The sequence below is a fragment of the Marmota marmota genome, unplaced genomic scaffold (assembly GCF_001458135.2).
Source record: "Marmota marmota marmota unplaced genomic scaffold, marMar, whole genome shotgun sequence".
Lineage (NCBI taxonomy): Eukaryota > Metazoa > Chordata > Mammalia > Rodentia > Sciuridae > Marmota > Marmota marmota.
Window position 1 is genome coordinate 4,856,485 of NW_025999998.1, and position 14,257 is coordinate 4,870,741.

The 14,257-nt window shown below is 34.9% G+C and overlaps 1 long non-coding RNA gene across 1 annotated transcript in view; it reads right to left on the reverse strand.

Moving 5' to 3' along the window:
• Positions 1 to 11,266, reverse strand: part of LOC125617888 — an 18,236-nt gene extending 6,970 nt beyond the window's left edge. The window contains exons 1-2 of the long non-coding RNA XR_007349011.1: positions 11,254 to 11,266; positions 10,746 to 10,750 (exon numbers count right to left, since the gene is read on the reverse strand). This is a non-coding gene — a long non-coding RNA (uncharacterized LOC125617888). The remainder of the gene's footprint in view (positions 1 to 10,745; positions 10,751 to 11,253) is intronic.
• Between the last annotated feature and the right edge of the window lie 2,991 nt (positions 11,267 to 14,257).

A 14,257-nucleotide genomic window follows, 5' to 3' on the forward strand; every position in this document is an offset into this window, starting at 1 on the left:
GCACCCATTACAATAAACTAGTTTTAAGGTAATCTATACATTTTTGTCTACCAGGATACTTCCTCTACGAAGTGCTGTCATCTGAATTTGTCAATGAATAAACTTAATGTTTCAAAGAGCTGTAAATCAAAGCTAAATGTCTTATTAGGAAAAGGTATCATTACTGTGATAGGTAGAGGAAAACAAATTAACAAAAAGAAACAAATTTCAAATAAATTTACCAACCTTCATTGAGAGTCAAATGCAATGATTTGATAGTGACCTGAGGGAGCGGGAGAGCTTCAGAAAAATAACATTTGAATTCTGAAAATCTCTCAGGACTAACTTTGCTCAGCAGGGGTAACAAAGCAACCTTGTAGATGACTCAGTCCTGTTCTTATCTAGCCTGGCCACCTAATAATGATGTACTTAGCCCTTGGGAGTCACTGATTTCCCTATATAAATTGGAGATAATCAAAGTTATCTCCTGGAATTACTGAGGCAATAAAATATAGAATAAGTATAAAACACCTATCATTACCCCTGGAACTCAATAAATATTCATCTTTCCTCTGGGCTAAACATTCTATGGATAACTTGCTGAGGGAGGGATTGATCCAATTGGTCAAACTGAAAATATTAATCTACATTTTGAATTCACTATTAATTTCAGAATACAGGGGGTGCTTAGACCTTAGGGATTCTCACAGAGTGGGCTGATTTTTGCAGTTTCTTAGTGACAAAAATCACACATATTCTAAAAAATTATCTAGCTGTTAGTCTGAGCATATCGCTCCCTGTTAAATATTTTTCCTGTATCTATGTAACTATTGAAAATAATTCTCTGATCTGTTCTTTTTTAAAAAATGAGATGTTGTTACTTTGTCAAAATCTTTGATTAAATAAAGATATTCTTAGTGAAAAAAAAAGATTTCAGGATATACATGAATAAAATGTTTTGTGATCTCAAAGAAGACATTAAACAACAAATACAGGCAGTGAAAGATCACTTTTACAATGAGCTACATAAACAAATCCAAGAAGCAAAAGATCAACTCAACAGGGAGATAGAGGTTATACAAAAAACAAACAACAACAACAAAAAAAAAAACACCAGAAACCCTTGAAATGAAAGAAATAATAAACCAAATTAAAAACTCAAATGAGAGCATCACCAACAGAGTAGACCCCTCAGAAGACAGGATAACAGACAATGAAGATAAAGTGTATCATCTTGAAAAGAACATTGACAGCACAGCAAAAATGATAAGAAACCATGAGCAGAACGTCCAAGAAATATGGGATAGCATAAAAAGACCAAATTTAAGAGTTATTGGGATAGAGAAAGGCATAGAGGTCCAAACCAAAGGAATAAGCAATCTGTTCAATGAAATAATATCATAAAACTTTCCAGACATGAAGAATGAAATGGAAATCCAAATCCAAGAAGCCTTCAGGATGCCAAATGTGCAAAATCACAACAGATCCACACCAAGACATTATAATGAAAATGCCCAACATAAAGAATAAGGAGAGAATTTTAAAAGCCACAAGAGAAAGGAATCAGTTTACATATAGGGGTAAACCAATGAGGATAACAGCAGATTTTTCAACACAGACCTTGAAAGCTAGAAGATCTTGGAAAAACATATTTCAAGCTCTGAAAGATAATGGGTGCCAACCAAAAATCTTTTATCCAGCAAAATTAAGCTTCAAATTTGAAGATGAAATAAAAACCTTCCATGATAAACAAAAGTTAAAAGAATTTACAGCTAGAAAACTGGCACTACAAAACATCCTTGGCAAACTATTACATGAAGAAGAAATGAAAAACAACAATGAAAACCAGCAGAGGGAGGTAGCACACTAAAGGAAAAACTAATCAAAGAGGAAAACCAAGTTAAGTTAAATAACAAAAATAAACAAATATGACTGGAAATACAAACCATATCTCAATAGTAACCCTAAATGTTAATGGCTTAAACTCACCAGTCAAAAGACATAGGCTAGCAGATTGGATTAAAAAAAGATTCAACAATATGCTGCCTACAGGAGACTCATCTTTAGGAAAAGACATACACAGACTGAAAGTGAAAGGTTGGGAAAAATCATATCACTCACATGGACTATGAAAGCAAGCAGGTGTTTCCAAACTCATATCAAATAAAGTAGACTTCAAGCCAAAGGGAACCATACACCAACAAGACATAACAATCATAAATATATATGCCCCAAACAATGGTGTGACTATGTTCATCAAACAAACTCTTCTAAAGTTCAAGAGTCAAATTGACCACAACACAATAATCTTGGGTGACTTTAAGACACCTCTCTCACCACTGGATAGGTCTTCCAAAGAAAAGTTGAAAAATGAAACTGAAGAACTCAGTAACACAATCAATAACTTAGACTTAACTGACATATATAGAATATTTCAACATGCATCAAGTGGATACACTTTCTTCTCAGCAGCACATGGATCCTTCTCTAAAATAGACCATATACTATGCCACAAAGCAACTCTTAGCAAATACAAAAAAGTAGAGATACTACCATGCATTTTATCAGATCATAATGGAATGAAATTGGAAATCAGTGAAGAATAAAAAATAAAAAATTTTCCATCATCTGGAGACTAAACAATATACTACTGAATGAACAATGGGTTACAGAAGACATCAAGGAGGAGATTAAAAAATTCATAGAGGTAAATGAGAACACAGACACAACATATCAAAATCTCTGGGACACTATGAAAGTAATACTAAGAGGAAAATTCATTGCATGGAGTTCCTTCCTTAAAAGAAGAAAAATTCAACAAATAAATGACCTCACACTACATCTCAAAGCCCCAGAAAAAGAGAACAAATTAGCAGCAAAAGCAGTATAAGGCAAGCAATAATTAAAGTTAGAGCAGAAATCAATGAAATTGAAACAAAAGAAATAATTGAAAAAATTGACAAAACTAAAAGTTGGTTCTTTGAAAAAAATAAATAAAGTTGACAGACCCTTAGCCATGCTAATGAAGAGAAGGAGAGAGAGAACTCAAATTACTAGCATATGTGATGAAAAAGGCAATATCACAACAGACACTACAGAAATATAGAAGATAATTAGAAATTATTTTGAAACCTTATACTTCAATAAAATAGAAGAAATTGAAGGCATCGACAAATTTCTTAAGTCATATGATCTGCCCAGATTGAGTCAGGAAGACATACACAACTTAAATAGACCAATATCAAGTGAGGAAATAAAAGAACCCATCAAAAGATTATCAACCAAGAAAAGCCCAGGACCGGGTGGATATACAGCTGAGTTCTACAAGACCTTTGAAGAGAACTTATAACAATACTCTTTAATTTATTTCAGGAAATAGAAAAAGAGGGAGCACTTCCAAACTCATTCTGTGAGGCCAATGTCACCCTGATTCCAAAACCAAACAAAGCCACTTCAAAGAAAGAGAACTTCAAACCAATATCTCTAATGAACATAGACGCAAAAATTCTTAATGCAATTCTGGCAAATCGAGTACAAAAACATATCAAAAAGATTGTGCACCATGATCAAGTGGGATTCATCCCAGGGATGCAAGGTTGGTTCAACATATGGATATTGATAAATGTAATTCATCACATCAATAGACTTAAAGATAAGAATCAAGGGATCATCTCGATAGATGCACAAAAAGCATTTGACAAAATACAGCACCCCTTTGTTCAAAACACTAGAAAAACTAAGGATAACAGGAATATATCTCAACATTGTAAAGGCTACCTATGCTAAGCCTCAGGCCAACATCATTCTAAATGGAGAAAAATTGAAAGCATTCCCTCTAAAATCTGGAACAAGACAGGGATGCACTCTTTCACCACTTCTATTCAACAGTTCTTGAAACACTGGCCAGAGCAATTAGACAGACAAAAGAAATTAAATGGATATGTACAGGAAAAGAAGAACTTAAATTAGCTCTATTTGCTGATGATATGATTCTATACCTAGAAGACCCAAACAACTCCACCAGAAAACTTCTAAAACTAGTAAATGAATTCAGCAAAGTAACAGAATATAAAATCAACACCCATAAATCAAAGATATTTCTGTATATCAGTGATAAATCCTCTGAGAAAGAAATGAGGAAAACAACCTCATTCACAATATCCTCAAAAAATATAAGATACTTGGGAATCAACTTAACAAAATAGGTGAAAGATCTACACAATGAAAACTACAGAATCCTAAAGAAAGAAATCAAAGAAGACCTTAGAAGATGGAAGGATCTACCTAGCTCTTGGATATGCAGAATTAATATTATCAAAATGACCACACTACCAAAAGCATTATACAGATTTAATGCAATTCCAATAAAAATCCCAATGGCATTCCTCATAGATATAGAAAAAGCAATCATGAAATTTATTTGGAAAAATAAGAGACCCAGGATAGCTAAAGCAATCATTAGCAGGAAGAGTGAAGCATGTGGCATTACTATATAAGACCTTAAATTATACTACAGAGCAATAGTAACAAAAACAGCATGGTATTGGCACCAAAATAGGCTGGTAGACCAATGGTACAGAATAGAGGACACAGAGACTAACCCACAAAATTACAATTATCTTATATTAGACAAAGGTGCCAAAAACATGCACTGGAGAAAAGATAGCCTCTTCAACAAATAGTGCTTGGGAGACTGGAAATCCATATGCAACAAAATGAAATTAAACCTCTATCTCTCACCATGCACAAAACTTAACTCAAAGGGATCAAGGACCTAGGAATTAAACCAGAGACTCTGCATCTAATAGAAGAAAAAATAGGCCTAATCTTTATCATGAGGGATTAGGCCCCAACTTTCTTAATAAGACTCCTATAGTGCAAGAATTAAAACCAAGAATCAATAAACAGGATGGAATCAAAATAAAAAGTTTCTTCTCAGCAAAAGAAATAATTTGTGGGGTGAACAGAGAGCCTACATTCTGGCAGCAAATTTTTACCCCTCACACATCAGATAGAGCACTAATCTCTAAGGAATATAAAGAACTCAAAAGGCTAAACACCCCCAAAACTAATAACCCATTCAATAAATGGGCTAAGGACCTGAACAGACACTTCTCAGAAAAGGATATACAATCAATCAATAAATATAGAAAAAATGCTCATCATCTCTAGCAATCAGAGAAATGCAAATCAAAACCACTCTAAGATATCATCTCACTCCAGTCAGAACGGCAGCTATTATGAAGACAAACAACAATAAGTGTTGGTGAGGGTGTGGGGGAAAAGGTACACTCATACATTGCTGGTGGGACTGAAAATTGGTGCAGCCAATATGGGAAGCAGTATGGAGATTCCTTGGAAAACTGGGTATGGAACCACTATTTGACCCAGCTATCCCTCTCCTTGGACTATACCCAAAGGACTTAAAAACAGCATACTACAGGGACACAGCCACATCAATGTTTATAGCAGCACAATTCACAATAGCTAAACTGTGGAGCTAACCTAGATGTCCTTTAGTGGATGAATGGATAAAAAAATGTGGCATATGTACACAATGGAATATTACTCAGCATTAAAAAAGAACAAAACCCATGGCATTTGCAGGTAAATGGATGGTGTTGGAGAAGATAATGCTAAGTGAAGTCAGCCAGTCCCCAAAAAACAAATACCGAATGTTTTTTCTGATATAAGGAGGTTGACTCATAGTGGGGTAGGGAGGGAGAGCATGGGAGGGACAGATGAATTCTAGAGAGGGAAGAGGAGTGGGAGGGCAAGGGAAGGGGCAGGGGATTAGCAAGGATGGCGGAATGTAATGGACATCATTATACAAAATACATGTATGAAGACTTGAATTGTATATCAACATACTTTATATACAGAGATACAAAAATTGAGGTATATATGTGTATTAAGAATTGTAATGCAAAAAAAAAAAAAGAAAGAATAGCATTACCTTAGATTAGGTAGAGAGAAGTGAAAGGAGGGGAAGGCAGGGGATGTGGGGATAAGAAAGATAGTAGAATGATAAAGACATTATTACTTTATGTATATATGTGACTGTATGATCAATATGATTCTACAATATGTATACTCAGAAAAATGAGAAATTATATCCCATCTATGTATGATATATCAAAGTATATAAGTGCATTATACTGTCATGTATAACTAATTAAAACAAATAAAAAATTAAAACAAAACAAAACAAAACCACTTAGCCTGTGCACCTAGCTCAGTAAATAATGAAGCCAGGACTTGAACTCAGGTAGTTTGTGTCTATCACTAGTTTCCTTTTTAAAAATATTTAAATCAATATACTTTTTTTTAGTATTTTAAAAAATATGTCCTACTTAGTTATACATGACAATAGAATGTATTTTGATTCATTGTACACAAATGGAGCACAACTTTTCATTTCTCTGGTTGTACAGGATATAGAGTCGTACCATATGTGCAGTCATAAATGTACCTAGGAGTAATGATTTTCATCTCATTTCACCATCTTTCCTGCCTTCATAACCCTTCTTCCCAACTGCCCCCCCACCCCGCTTTGCCCAAAGTTCCTCCATTCTCCCCAAGCTCCCCCCACACCCTGTTATGGATCAGCATCTACTTATCAGAAAGAACATTCAGACTTTGTTTTTTTGGGATTGGCTTACTTCACTTAGCATGATATTCTTCGACTCCATCTATTTACCTGCAAATGCTGTGATTTTATTCTCTTTTAATGCTGAGAAATATTCTATTGTGTATATATCACAGTTTCTTTATTCATTTGTCTGTTGAAGGGCATCTAGGTTCGTTCCACCATTTAGCTATTGTGAATTGAGCTGTTATGAAGATTGATGTGGTTGTATCATTATAGAATACACACTGTTTTTCAGAGAAGTTTTAGCTTTATAGAAAAATCAAATAGATTTCCCTCCCCCCACCTCCCCATAACTTCCCTTATATTTGGCATCTTGCATTGTTGTATTACATTTGAGAAACCAATATTGATACTTATTATTAACTGATATCCATAGTTTACTTAGAATCCACTCTTTATGTTATACAGTTCTATAGGTTTTCACAAATGTATAATGTCATATATTCACCATTATAGTGCCATATAGAATAGATTCACAGATCCAGAAATCCCCTCTACTTTCCCTATTTATCAGTCTCTTCTTATTTCCTCTGCTAAGCCCCTGGATTGTTTTGCTCTATCTACAGTTTTGCCTTTTCTAGAATATCATATAGTTGGAATCATACAACGTATAGACTTTCAGACGGGCTCTTTCACCTAGTAATATGCATTTAGGGTTCTTCCATTGTGGCTTGATAACTTATTTATTTTTATTACAGAGCAGTATTTTGGTGAATGGTTGTATCACAGTATGTCCATTCACCTGTTGAAGGATATCTTGGTTACTTCAATTTGGGGCAATTATAAATAAAACTGTGATTAGCATTTGTATGCAGAGTTTTCCATGGACTTAACTTTTCAATTTATTTGAGTAAATACTTAGGAGCAAAACTATTGGGTTGTATGTTAAGACTGTGTTTAGCTTTATAAGAAACTGCCAAACCCTCTTCCAATGTGACTGTACCATCTTTTGTTCCCACTACCAATGAGTGAGAGTTTTGTTGCTCCATATCTTTTGTGTTATCAGTGTTTTGAATTTTAGCAATTCTGTAGTGGTATCTCATATTAATCATGTTTTTTTAAACAGTTATTTTCAATCACCACTCACTGGAATCAGTGGATCTTGCTGTTATTCCAGGCAAGACCAAATTCCAATCCCACTGAGGAATTTAGCATTGTGCCAGATTTCAAGTTGGTTTTTAATGAAACAGACAAAAAACCCAAACCATTGTACATTTATTTCTCTCTAAAAATGTCAAAAGCTTACTTACAGGCTGGTAGATCAGTTCCACATTGCATGACATCAGGACAAATTGCCATTTGACTTTATTCATATATTTTTGATACTGGAGATTGAATCCAGGGCCACCCACATGCCGGTAAGTGCTCTACCCCTGAGCCACAACCCCAGGCTTTTTTATTTTATTTTGAGATGTGGTCTTGCTAAGTTGTCTAGGCTGTGATCCTCTTGCTCAGCCTCTTAAGATCTGGGCCACCACACCTGGCCTTAATATTGTTAATCAGATTTATTGAGGGATAATTTTCATGCAATAAAACTTACCCTTTCTAAGTATATAGTTTGGTGAGTTTTGATAAAGTATACAGATGTATAATTACCACCACAATAAAGCTATAGAGCATTTATAATACTGCAGAAAGTTTTCTCATGCCCTTTTGTAATCTATTCCTGCTCTACACAACCACTAATTCAATATCTGTATATGTGGTATTTGTATTTTTGGAATGTTTTATAAATAGAATTTTATAGTGTGTACTTTAAAAAATTATTTCATATTAGTTTATTTACTTAATAGTTTCTATTTTACTTAATAGATTTTAGGTATTTCTCATAGGTTTCTTTATTTATTAATTCATCTAGGTCTGAAGGGTTATTCAGTGCCATCATGAATAGCCAACCATCTTTATAACAAGTCTTAGATTTTTCTCTAAGAACTTTATTAATTTTAGTTACTTCTGCTGATGGAGAATAGAGTTCACTAGCAGTTTTCCTACTTTCCAAAACACCAAAGTTATCTTGTTTGTTCGTTTTTGCCCCTACTTTAGGCAGACAAGAATAAATATCTCCCAAAGCTTCCTATGTAAAATTGCTGAGTCCTACTATCCCATTACCATTTTCTACTGTTATAGTTTGTGAATTAATGTAGCAAGAGAAGAGTGGGGTCTATGGATAATATCAGGTGGTATGCTTCTTCAACCTCCAGGGCTCATTCAGGCAAGCCCCTTGGGCACATGAGCTGCAGGCTGTGGCCTGCATGCTCTGTGTAGCCTGTAGCACTAGGTTGGCAGGGATGCTGGGTGTGGTTACCCTGACTGCCAATCACAGGGCAGGGCAGTTCTAGTGCTGAACCTGAGCAAGCCAAAACAAGCTAACTGGACTGGGAGGCAGGGGCAAGATTATTATGTACTTTAAAAAAAATTTATTTGTTTTAATTAGTTATACATGACAGTAGAATGCATTTATGCACTTTGATATAACATACATAGATGGGATATAATTTCTCATTTTTCTGAGTGTATATGTTGCATAATCATATTGGTCATGTAGTCACATATATACATACAGTAATAATGTCTGTTTCATTCTACTACCTTTCCTATTCCCACATCCCTTCCTCTCCCCTCCCCCTCCCTTCATTTCCTTCTACCTAATCTAAGGTAATGCTATTCTTTCATAGTGTCCCCCACCTTACTGTGAATTAGCATCTGCATATTAGAGAAAACATTTGGCCTTTGGTTTTGTGGGTTTATCTCACTTAGCATGATATTTTCAAATTCTAGCCATTTACTGGAAAATGCCATAATTTGACTCTTCTTTAAAGCTGAGTAATATTCCATTTATACCACATTTTCTTTATTCATTCATCTATTGAAGGACACCTAGGTTGGTTCCATAGTTTAGCTATTGTGACTTGAGCTCCTAGAAACATTGATGTGGCTGCATCACTATAGTGTGCTGATTTTAAGTCCTTTGGGTATAAACCAAGGAGTGGGATAGTGGGTCAAATAATGGTTCCATTTCCAATTTTCTGAGGAATCTTCATACTGCTTTCCATAGTGGTTGCACTATGGAAAGAACTCAAAACACTTAACACTAAAAAAAGTAACCCAATCAATAAATGGGCTAAGGAACTGTACAGACACTTCACGGAAGAAGAAATACAATTGATCAACAAATATATGAAAAATGTTCAACATCTCTAGCAATTAGAGAAATACAAATCAAAACTAATCTTTCATCTCACTTCTATCAGAATGGCAATCATCGAGAATACAAGCAACAATAAATGTTGGCGAGGATGTGGTGAAAAGGGTACACTCATATATTGCTGGTGGGACCACTATTATGTACCCTTTTATGTTTGGCTTACTTCATTTATCATAATGCTATTGAGATTCATACATATTGTTTATATTAGTAGTGTCAACCTAAATAACAATCAGAGGGAGATTCTTCAATAGTGATATTTATTTAGGAATAACAACAATGCAATGGAAGTACATGTGCCATAGTAAATCTGTTTAGCTATTTTTAGTTACTGTAACAAAATGCCTGAAGTTGGATACTTTATAAAGAAAAGTTTATTTAGCTTACAGTTCTGTAGATTCAAGAGCATGGTGTCAATATGCCCCCACTTCTTTTTAGGCTCCCTTTTCTGGTCACTACGTGGCAGATAGAATCATGGTAGGAGGGTGAGTGAGAGGGAGAGATCACATGGTAAGACAGGATGCTAGAGAGGGATTCAGGGGCCAGGCTTGCTCTTTTATTTATTTATTTTATTATTTATTTCTTTTATTTTGAGAGAAGTTTTTGCTCAATTGCCTAGGGCCTCACTGAGTTGCTGAGGCTGGCCTTAAACTGAGATCCTCCTGTCTCAGCCTTCTGAATTGCTGTGATTACAGGCATGCACCACCACACCCAACTCCAGCCTTGCTCTTTTATAATAATTTGGCTCTTGCAGGAACTAACTAGGATCCCATGAGAACTGCATTAATCCTTTCCAAGGGCAATGTCACCAGTGACCTAGCCATCTTCTAGTAGGCCTCACCTCTTTTTTTAAAAAAAATATTTTTTAGTTATCAATGGATCAACTGAGAATCAAACCCAGTGCCTCACACATGCTAGGCAAGCGCTCTACCACTGAACTACAACCCCAGCCCTAGGCCTCACCTCTTAAAGGTCCCACCACCTGTCAATAGTTTTGTTCCACTGGGAACCAAACTTCCAACACATAAACTTTGGGGGACATACCCAAACCATATCCAAACCATATTTAGTCTCTGGCCCCAAAGGTTCATGTTCTTTTTTTTTTTTCTCATGTTCTTTTCACAATGTGAAATACTATTATTTTATCTTCATTAGTACTAAAGTCTTAACTCACTCCAGCCTCACTCAAAAGTCCAAGTCCAAAATTTCATCTGATATGCAAGACAAATATCCTCTATCTATGAATATTCAAAATAAAAAGTTACTTATCTATTCCCAAGACCCAGTAATAGAATAGAGATAAAATAAACGTTTGTCTTCCCAAAGGGAGAAACAGGAAAGTAGAAAGGAATAATTAGCCCAGAGCAACACTGAATTAGATTGAATCTTAAACTAGGTAGACATTAAATCTTAGAACTCTGAAGTCCAGTGCTCTCTGTACACTGCAGTAGGGAGTGGAGTGGTCCTTCAAGGTCTTAGGCAGTCCTACTCCTATAGTTTTGCTGGTCATGTCCACATGGGTACTCTCTTGGATTACACACTGATGCCATGATGCTTTCCCAGGACAGTGTTGGGTCTACCTTTCTAGAGTCTCAAGCTGTGTGGTTCTAATCCCATGGCTTCACACATCATTCTACTGAGGACTCTGGAATCCCATGGCCAACTTCTGTCTGACCTCCTAGGCTTTCTTTGAAATCTCATTGGAGACTGTCGTGACCTCATAGCTTCTGCATTCTGTGTACCTGAAAAACCCATACCATATGGACATCACCACCATATTTTTTTTTATATATTTGTTGATTGGTTGGTTGTGTATCACTTTCTGAGAAGTGTCTGTTTAGTTTCTTGGCCCATTTATTGATTTTTTTTTTGTGTGTGTGTGTTTAGCTTTTTGAGTTCTTTATACACCCTAGATATTAGTGCTCTATCTGATGTGCAAGTGGTAAAATTTTGCTCCAAAGCTGTAAGGTCTCTATTCACCTCACTGATTGTTTCTTTTGCTGAAAAGAAGCTTTTTAGTTTGAATCAATTCCATTTATTAATTCTTCATTTTAATTCTTGTGCTATATATAGGAGTCTTATTAAGGAAGTTGGGGCCTAATCTGACATGATGGAGATTTGGGCCTACTTTTTCTTCTATTAGATGCAGGGTCTCTGGTTTATTTCCTAGGTCCTTCATCCACTTTGAGTTGAGTTTTGTGCATGGTGAGAGATAGGGGTTTAATTTCATTTTGTTGCACATGGATTTTCAGTTTCCCCAGCACCATTTGTTAAAGAGGTTGTCTTTAATGTATGTTTTTGGTGCCTTTGTCTAATATAAGATAATTATAATTTTGTGGGTTAGTCTCTGTGTTCTCTATTCTGTACCATTGGTCTACCAGTCTGTTTTGGTGCCAATACCATGTTGTTTTTGTTACTATTGCTCTGTGATATAGTTTAAGTTCTTCTATAGTGATGCCACCTGCTTACTCTTCCTGCTAAGGATTGCTTTAGCTATTCTGGGTCTCTTATTTTTCCAGATGAATTTCATGATTGCTTTTTATATTTCTATGAAGAATGCCATTTAGATTTTGATTGGAATTGCATTAAATTTGTAAAATGCTTCTGGTAGTATGGTCATTTAGACAATATTAATTCTGCCTACCCAAGAACAAGGGAGATCTTTCTATCTTCTAAGGTCTTCTTCAATTTCTTTCATTAGCATTCTGTAGTTTTCATTGTAGGAGTCTTTAACCTATTTCATTAGGTTGATTCCCAAGTATTTTGTTTTTTTTTGTTGAGGCTATTGTAAAAGAGGTGGTTTTCCTAGTTTCTCCTTCAGAGGATTTGTCACTGATATACAGAAATACCTTTGATTTATGGATGTTGATTTTGTATCCTGCTGCTTCACTGAATTCATTTATTAGTTCTAGAAGTTTTCTGGTGGAATTTTTTGGGTTTTCTAGGTATAGAATCATATCATTGGCAAACAGTGCTAATTTGAGTTCTTCTTTTCCTATGTGTATCCCTTTAATTTCTTTCATCTGTCTAATTGCTGTGGCCATTGTTTCAAGAACTATGTTAAATAGAAGTGGTGAAAGAGGGCATCCCTGTCTTATTCCAGTTTTTAGAGGAATGCTTTCAATTTTCTCCATTTAGAATGATGTTCATCTGGGGCTTAGCATAGATAGCTTTTATAATGTTGAGATATGTCCAGGTTATCCCTAGTTTTTCTAGTATTTTGAACATGAAGGGGTGCTGTATTTTATGGAATGCTTTTCCTGCATCTATTGAGATGATCATATTATTCTTATCTTTAAATCTATTGATGTGATGAATTACATCTATTGATTTCCGTACGTTGAACCAACTTTGCATCCTTGGGATGAACCTCACTTGATTGTGGTGCACTCTCTTTTTGATTCGATTTTTTTGTATTCGATTTGCCAAAATTATATTGAGAATTTTTGCATCTATGTTCATTAGAGATATTGGTTTGAAGTTTTCTTTCTTTGATGTGTCTTTGTCTGGTTTTGAAATCAGGGTGATATTGGCTTCACAGAATCAGTTTTGAAGTGCTCCCTTTTTTTCTATTTCCTGAAATAAATTGAAGAGTATTGGTATTAGTTCTTCTTTGAAGGTCTTGTAAAATTTGGCTGTGTTTACATCCAGTTCTGGTCTTTTCTTGGTTGGTAGACTTTTGATGGCATCTGCTATTTCATCACTTGAAATTGATCTGTTTAAGTTGTATATCATCCTGATTCAATTTTGAGAAATCATATGACTCTAGAAGTTTATCAATGACTTAGATACTTTCTATTTTATTGGAGTACAGTTTTCAAAATAATTTCTAATTATCTTCTGTATTTCAGTATTGTGTTTCATGATATTTCATTTTTTTATCATGTGTGTTAGTAATTTGGGTTTTTTTTTCTCTCTCTCTCTTCATTAGCATGGCTAAGGGTCTGTCAATTTTGTTTATTTTTTCAAATAACAAATTTTTGTTCTGTCAATTTTTTCAACTGTTTCTTTTGTTTCAGTTTCATTGAATTCAGCTCTGATTTTAATTATTTCCTGTCATCTACTGCTTTTGGTGTTGATTTGTTTTTCTTTTTCTAGGGCTTTCATATGTAATGTTAGGTCATTTATTTGTTGACTTTTTCTTCTTTTAAGGAATGAACTACATGCAATGAACTTTCCTCTTAGTACTGCCTTCATAATGTCCCAAAGATTTTGATATATTGTATCCTTGTTCTCATTCACCTCTAAGAATTTTTTTATCTCCTCCTTGATGTTTTAGTAACCCATTGTTCACTCAGTTGCATATTATTTAGACTCCAGGTATTGGAGTGGCTTTTATTTTTTATTTTATTCTTGATTTCTAATTTAATTCCATTATGATGTGATAGTATCTCTACTCTTCTATAGTTGCTAAGATTTGC